The sequence below is a fragment of the Miniopterus natalensis genome, chromosome X (assembly GCF_054644295.1).
Source record: "Miniopterus natalensis isolate mMinNat1 chromosome X, mMinNat1.hap1, whole genome shotgun sequence".
Lineage (NCBI taxonomy): Eukaryota > Metazoa > Chordata > Mammalia > Chiroptera > Miniopteridae > Miniopterus > Miniopterus natalensis.
In genome coordinates this window covers 38,662,582-38,671,336 of record NC_142103.1, presented here as the reverse complement: position 1 = coordinate 38,671,336, position 8,755 = coordinate 38,662,582, and the positions used below count along the sequence as shown (strand labels likewise).

The following is an 8,755-nucleotide window of genomic DNA, read 5'->3' as shown; positions in this document are numbered from 1 at the left end:
CTGTGATATTACTCTCCCTTCTTGCATTTCTGATTTTTTATTTTGTTTTTTAGTTTGAATTTTCTCATTTTGTTTCTTGGTCAACCTAGCTAAAGATTTTTCAATTTGTTGATTTTCTCTGCTATTCTGTTATCTATTTTGTTTATCTCTTCTGTAATCTATTATTTTCATTGTTATGTTAGCTTTCAGTTTGTTTTGGTTTTCTCTTTCTAATTAATTTGAAAGGCTTTCCATCTCATGTTTATTATCAATGATTTGATATACAACATTGTGCAATTATTAATAATTAGTGACATGTGGATTCCAATATTTTTTTTCAATATCAAGTGCCAATATTTTCTAGTAAATATTGATTTTCTCCAAAAACCCACAAATTCAGGAGATGACAATACCATCAGCATGATTCACCCAAATTACAAAAGTAACAATATTTAAAATCATGCACATCGTTGTACCATTTCATAACATTTTCTTTAAAAAAACCACAAAAGCTACAAACTTTTCTAGCATAAAAATACTTTGAAAATTCCATAAGAAGAATAAATTATAAAATTCACTTTGAAAAATTAGAAAGTTTTTTTTTGGAAATTTTGATCTTAAAATTTAAAAAAAATTGTTTTAATATATTATAAACAAATATATTGAGAGAAGTAGAGCAAAAGGAGCTCCCAATTGATGAATACAATGAATTTAGAAATACTTCAGTAATGTAAAAGAAAACCTTCAAGAACAGGACTGTATTATAAATAAGGATTCCGGCAAGATAAACAGATGAGCAGTTCTTGCATTGTTTGAACAAACCCACAAGACATAGATCTTCTTGAAGAATGCTTGTTTACAGGTTCTTCTGTAAGATACAGTTGGCTACTTCCAAAGATTTATCTTTTCCTAAAACAATATTATAATGTCCATGTACTTTTTAAAAAACTTATCATCTCTATAATTTAGATGCCTGAATTTTAGAATGTATTTATTCTGTAATATTTAGATGGAACACTCCATCTGTCATTCTTGTATACTTGCAGTCTCTTGGAATAATTATGCAGGTATTGTCCTTTATTTGACTAAAATATTGTGTTCTTTAAGAAATCATTTTGTTAAATACATAAATTAGCTTTCTTTTAAATACTTTGAGTACCTCATTTTTATCAAAATCCATGAAGTTTACACTACTGTGACATTTAGATGATAAGCACCATCTCTATGGATAACTTTCTACACAAAAGTGATACCAGCTGAAATTATAAATACAGGGATACTTTATTGCTGGAGCTTATCAAATAAATTCTCATGTCTTTTCTTGAGCATTATGTCAGATTTTGCTGTAATATCTTTAAGTCCAGCTTTTGCTAAAGTCTGTTCCAAAAGAAAATCATTTGACTTAGTATACTATTTTACCACATAAGTGTACCTCCTTACTACGATAAGAACATGATCAATTTCAACAGTGTAATATTTTTCCTTTAGTTGCAGTAACTTTCTTTTTTTACATTCATTTATAACCAGCTTACAGCTATCAATGACATGATGTTGTGTTGAGCAGATAGATAGATAATCTACTTAGTGTCATACCACAGTCTGTTGTTATCTGAAGTTTGACATCTCCTCCTTTGAGAAGATTACAGGTAATTTTTTTTCTATTCTTGTAGAGTTCTTGATGAGAACTCAACATTTCTAGAATTCTATCATTTTCACATGTGCAGCAGAATCTCATTTAGTCATTTATTGGTTATACATTCTTCATTAAGACACTCTGAGCTCTGTCCTTGAATCTGCCCTAAAAAAACACAAAAACAGCATAGGTGGTAAACAATATCCAGAGAATGAAGGCTTAGATAGGGGCTTCTCTATGATCTTGGTCTTCTGCCCCACCTTTCTCTTCAAATTAAATATGTACTTGACCATCACCACCAGGGGACACATACTGCTGTTAGCTGTAGTAACCACCTTCACTCTGGTTGCCTGGCTGCTGAATGTAGCTTTGTGCATCTTCTAGCTCCCCACAATAGAGGCCACTCACAGCAACTGTTGGCCTTCTCTTTCTAGTCTTTTAAGGTGTAAATTTAGCTGCTAATTTGGGATTTTAAAAAATTTATCTTTATTGTTGAAAGTATTACAGATGTCCCCTTTTCCCCCCATTGACACCTTCTACCCTGCACTTGTACACCCCCCCACCCCAGGCCATCACCACACTATTGTTTGTGTCCTTGGGTTATGCATATATACATATAAATTCTCTGGTTAGTCTCTTCCAACCCACCTCAGTCTTCCCTCTGAGATTTGTCAGTCTGTTCCATGCCTCTAGGTCTCTGGATCAATTTTGTTCATCAATTTATTTTGTTCTTTAGATTTTACATATGAGTGAGATAATGTGATACTTGTCTGTCTCTGACTGGCTTATTTCACTTAACATAATACTCTCCAGGTCCCTCCATGCAGTCTCAAAAGGTAATAGATTCCATGGTGTAGCTGTACCACAGCCTTTTTTATCCACTCATCTACTGATGGGCACTTGGGCTGTTTCCAGATCTTAGCTATTGTAAATTGAGCTACTATGAATATAGGGGTGCATATGGTCTTTCCTTTTTTTTTTTTTTTTTTTTAATAGATCTTTATTGACTTCAGAGAGAGGAAGGGAGAGGGAAAGAGAGATACAGACATCAATGATGAGAGAGTCATTGATCCGCTGCTTCCTGAACACCCCCTACTGGGGATCAAACCTGTAACCCAGGCATGTGCCCTGACCAGGAATTGAACCACAATCTCCTGGATCCTAGGTTGATGTTCAATCGCTGAGCCATGCCGGCTGGACTGCACACATACTTTCTGATTGGTGTTTCAGGTTTCTTAGGATATATTCCTAGAAGTGGGATCACTGGTCAAATGGCAGTTCCATAATTAATTTTTTGAAGAAAATACATACTGTTTTCAATAGTGGTAGCACCAGTCTGCATTTCCACCAGCAATGATACATTTGATAAGGGGTTAACTTCCAGAATATGTAAGGAACTCATACAACTTAACAAAAGGAAGACAAACAATCCAATTAAAAAATGGGCAAAGGACCTAAATAGACACTTCTCCAAATGTCACTAATCATCAGAGAGATGCAAATTAAAACCCCAATGAGGTATCACCTCATACCTGTCAGAATGGCTACCATCAACACATGAACAAATGACAAGTGCTGGTGAGGGTGTGGAGAAATGGGATTTTTTTTCTTTTGTTTTTTCAATATATATCTTTATTGATTTCAGAGATAGGAAGGGAAAGGGAGAGAGAGATAGAAACATCAATAATGAGAGAGTAATCATTGTTCGGCCACCTCCTGCATGCCCCCAACTGGGGATCAAACCTGCAACCCAGGCATGTGCCCTGACCTGAAATCGAACCATGATCTCCTAGATCCTAGGCCTATGCTCGAGTGCTGAGCCACGCTCGGCTGGGTGGATTTTTTTTTTAAATTTAAGCATTTAGAATCATAATTTTCACTATGAACACTACTTCCACTACATCCCATAACTTTTGGATTGCGTTTTTTATTTTTTCAAGATATTTTCTAGTTTCTCTCTATTTATTATTTGACCTATCGATTTTTTGAGTGTGCTGTTTAATTTCTACATATTTGTGAAATTTGCATTGTTTCCTGTGTTGTAAATTTCTAGTTTTCATTGTTTATGGGTAAACTTTTTGTATGATCTATTCTGAGAAATATTTTTCCATGTTCATTTGAGAAAACAAATGTATATATTGCTATAGTTTTGGGTAGTGTTCTGTGTAAGTCTGTTTGATTCAGTTATTCTATAGTGTCCTCTAAGCCCTCTAATTTTTATTGATATCCTCTCTGGTTGTTCTATCAATACTGAATGAAAAGTTTCCTCCTATTATTGTTGAGCTGCCCATTTCTCCCTTCAATTCTGTTAATATTTGTAGCATATATTTTAGGAGCTCTGATATTGGTACATACATACTTTAATTGTTATATCTTCTTGGTGAATTGACCCTTCATCATTATGTTATGTTCTTTTTTCTCTTCTTATTTTTTCTTTTTTTTGGTCCAATATTAGCATAAACACTGCTGTTATCTTTTTGTTACTATTTCCTGGCATATCTTTTCTCATCCCTTCACTATCAACCTATTTATTTCTTTGAATCTAAAATGAGTCTCTTGTAGACAGCATAGTTGAGTAATGTTTGTTTTTTCTTTTTGCCATTCTATGTCTTTTGACCGGAGAATTTAATTCATTTACATTAAAGTAATTACTGATAAAGAAGGAGTTACTACTGCCATTTCATTATTTTTATCTGTATGGCTTATAGGTTTTTGTTTTTTTTTGTACCTCAGTTCCTCCCTTACTACTTTGCTTTGTGCTTAGCTGATTTCTTTTGTTGTGGCAAATTGTGATATTTTTCCTAATTTCACTTCATTTATGTTTTAAAAATATTTTCTTTGTAGTTGCCATGAGGATTACATATGACATGCTGAAAACAAAAATTTATTTGAAACTGATATGAACTTAACTTTAATTACATGCAAAACTCTACTCCTCTACAGCTCTGCTGCTTATATTTTATTATTATTATTTTTAAAAATATATCTTTATTGATTTCAGAGAGAGGAAAGGAGAGGGAGAGAGAGAGCTAGAAACATCAATGATGAGAGAGTCATTGATCGGCTGCAGCCCGCAACCCAGGCATGTGCCCTGACCGGGAATCGAACCCTGATCGCCTGGATCCTAGGTCGATGCTCAACCGCTGAGCCACGCCCGGCCAGGCAGTATATTTTATTTTATTAATATGACACATTGCATCTTTATATATTATGCACCCTTTAACATATTTTTATGCATTACCTTTTAAATTCTGTAAAAAATGAAGTCATTAACACAAATTATAATACTGATTTTATATTTCTCCAAATGTGTATTAAAAAATATTTTTATTTTTATACTGCTTCAAGTTACTATATAGCATCCTTTCAATTTCAACTTGAAGGACTTCTTTAGCATTTCTTATAAGTCAAGTGTTGTGTTAATAAACTCCCTCAGTTTTTATTAATCTGAGAATGTCTCAGTATTTCCCTCATTTTTTAAATTTATTTTTTACATGTATTTTTTATTCAAAATATTATAGGTGTCTCCATTTTTCCCATTGACCCCCTTATTTCTCATTTTTAAAGGTAACTTTTGCCATATATAGAAATCTTGACAGTTTTGTTCTTGTTTTTTGTTTTTGTTTTTGTTTTTTAATTTCAACACTTTAAATATATCATCCCATTGCTTTCTGGTCTGAAAAGCCCCTTCTGAGAAATCTGCCAATATTTTTTAAAGGACCCCTATACATGAGTGAAAGGGAAGAATTTCTTTGAAATGTGGCTCAAGTCTTCAGTCCTATTTCTGAAACAGGAGGGAACGGGAGGGAGAAAGTCCTAGCACCAGAGCACCTGTGAACCCCACTGCTAAGGTAAATGCATCTGCTGAGAGACGGGCCTATGGAGAAACATTACTCTGGGTTCTGTTCAGGTTTTTCATGAATCCAGGTATTCTCAATTCATGGGCAGTCAGTGCTTAGGACTTCTCTAGGACTCACACTGGGACAGAGAAGTGGCTGAGAGCTGCAAGTTCAGAACCGAGAGGAAAGAGGTGCTGAAGCCCACTACCATGAGAGCTTGTGATGGGCACACACACACCCTCCTGCATAGACTCCCTCTTTTTCCAGGACAGGGAGCCAAATTGATTGCTATCTGTCAGTGCAGGAGATGGTGGATGACTTGCTTTTCTATTGCTGCTTTGAAGATTCTCTCTTTGTCTTTGAATTTCCACAATTTGATTAAAATGTTTCTTAGTGTGGGTTCCTCTGCAATATTTCTAGTTCAAGTTGGTTGAACTTCTTGCATTTGTATGTTAATTTATTTCCTCAAATTGGGACAACTTGGTCACTATTTCTTCACAGATGCTTTTTCTTTTTCTCTCTTTCTACTCTTTCCCGTTATGTGCATGTGTCGGTCTACTTGATAGTGTTCTATAAGTCCCTTTTGCTGCGTCCGTATTTATTTTATCAGCCTTTGTAAGATCAAACACACTGTCTCAAGTTCAGTAATTTTTTCTTTTGCCTGTTCAAATCTGCTTATAATTTCTTCTAGTGAATTTTCAATTCAATTATTACATTTTTCTAGTCAAGAATTTCTGTTAGGTTATTTTTTATAATTTTTATCCCTCTGTTGAAATTGTTCATGCATTTTCCTGGTTCCCTTTAGTTTTTGTCTGTACTTTCTTTTAGCTTTTTGAGCATATTTAATGCATTATTTTAGTTTTTGTGTAGTAAGTCAGAATTCTTTGTTTCTTCAGGGTCAGTTTCTAGAGATAAATTATGTTCCTTTCAATAGGCCCTATTTCTGTTGTTTGATGCCTGTGAATTTTTGTTGAAAATTGGAACTTTGAGAAAGACCTATACCTCTCCTAGTCTATGTGGACTGGCTCCACCCTATGGAAGATGTTCAATACTCATCCTGGCATCTAGGGTTATAGATATCTCAGGCCTTGTTTAGGTATATGTCTTCAATGTTCTTTGTATGTGCAATTTTCTCAATTACTCTGTACTCATAGCTTCTTTTAAATGTCTTAAATTTTCTAAAAGTCTTCTGCTTTTTCTCAAAGTCTTAGATGTTCAGTTGCATTCCTTTGACTGTAATCTCCTATACAAAGTGCCTGATGTCTGCAATCCTACTGCTGATTTAATGTGCTGTGGTACTCACCACTGCTTTCAAAGATCTCCAAACATATCCAAACTATGCCTCCATTTCTCTCTGAGTTCCAAGCCAAGTGAGAGAAAAAAACAGTTCCTCTGGAAAACCCAGAAAGGCCAGAACATTATAAGTAAAACCACTTTTCCCTTTCCATTACAGTGGAAGATCAGGGGATTAAGTAGCTTTCTCCTAACTGACCAATTTTGGGCTAGGGAGATGGTAAGTAGAATTTCTTATTGTTTGGAGTGTGTATTTTTTCATTATATATTTTCTTTATTTTTATCAATCTTTAGTAAATGCCTGCATAATTATTATAGTCACTGTTGTTATTTATTTGATATTCTATGGAAAAACAATGAAATGGAGCTTCTTTTTCTTTCATCAGTTGAAGACTATAATTTTCCTATTGAGTTTATAAAATTATTAGCGTTATATATTTTTCGTGGTTTTTAAAAAAAATTTAATTGTATCTCTTTTTATTCCTATTAATGCTCTTTGCCTTGAGCTTAATTTTGTATGATATGTGTATTGATACAATAATTTGTTTTGGTTGATATATGCTGATATTCTTTTTACCAGCTTTTAATCAAATCCTTTATTTTATTAACACATTTTTTATAATATTATATAAATGAATAAGAAGGTTTTGAAGATATATATCTTCACTTAAAATACCCTCTTTAATTTTATCTATTTATATCACATAATTTTACTAATATTCAGTCACCAACCATTTTTCAAACCTTTCCAGCAAGTAGCAATTATTTGTGTGTGTGTGTGTGTGTGTGTGTGTGTGTGTATGTGTGTGCAGGTGTGTGGTCTGTTTTCAATAATATAAAAACATTATATTAAATAATGAAAGAACTTTACCCCTCAAAAAAAAAACTAGCAAAAGAACCAACTAAGCCCAAATTTAGCTGAATAAAATAGATAAAGATCAGTGCAGAAATAAATGAAATAGAGAACAGAAAAACAATAGAACAGATCAACAAAAGTAAGGGGATTTTCCAAAAAGACAAAAAAATTTTACAAACCTTTATCTAGATTAAAAAAATTAAAGAGAGAACACTCAAATTAATAAATAAAGTCAGAACTAGAAGACATTATAACTGGTACTATGGAAATATATAGAAATCATAAGACACTACTATGAACAATTACATGCCAACAAAGAGGATAATTTAGAATAAATGAATAAATTCCTAGAAACATACAACCTCACCCAAACTGAATTGGGAAGAAAAAGAAAGTCTTAACCGGCCAATAATGAATAAGATTTGATAAATAATCAAAAACACAGAAAAGCCCTTGACCAACTGATTTTACTGGAAAATTCTATTAAACATTTTAAAAAGAATCAATGCCAACTTTCAAACTCTTGCAAAAAATTGAAAAGGACAGAACATTTTCAAAATCATTTTATGAGGCAATTATTACCGTTATACCAAAATCAGATAAGAACAATACAAAAAAGGAAAATTATATACTAATATCCCGGATTAATATAGATGCAAAAATTCTCAACAAAATATTAGCAAACTAAATTCAAAAGTACATTAAAAAGTTTATACACTAAGATCGAATAAGATTTATTCCTGGGATGTAGGATAGTTCAACATATGCAAATCAGTAAATGTGATACAGTGCATTAATAGAATAAAATATAAAAATCATATAATCATCTCGACAGATGCATAAAAAAGTATTTTTCAAAATAAAACATCTTTTCGTGATAAAAATTCTCAACAAATTGAGTATAAAAGAAGCATATCTTAACATAATAAAAGCCATATAGGACAAACCTATAGATAACATCATATTCAATGATGAAAGATTAAAATTTTTGTCTAAGACAAGGAATAAGCAAGAGTGCACTCTTATTGAACATGTTACTGGAAGTCTTAGCTAGAGCAATTAGGCAACACAAAAGGGAAAAAAAGAAATCCAAACTAGAAAGAAAGAAGTAAATTTGCCATTATTTGCACATGATATAATCTTATATAAGAGAAA

The 8,755-nt window shown here is 32.8% G+C and overlaps 1 pseudogene; it reads right to left on the bottom strand.

The window, feature by feature from the left end:
• Positions 1-835: 835 nt before the first annotated feature.
• On the bottom strand, positions 836-1,722 carry LOC107539834 (cytosolic 5'-nucleotidase 3A-like; annotated as a pseudogene).
• Positions 1,723-8,755: the final 7,033 nt, after the last annotated feature.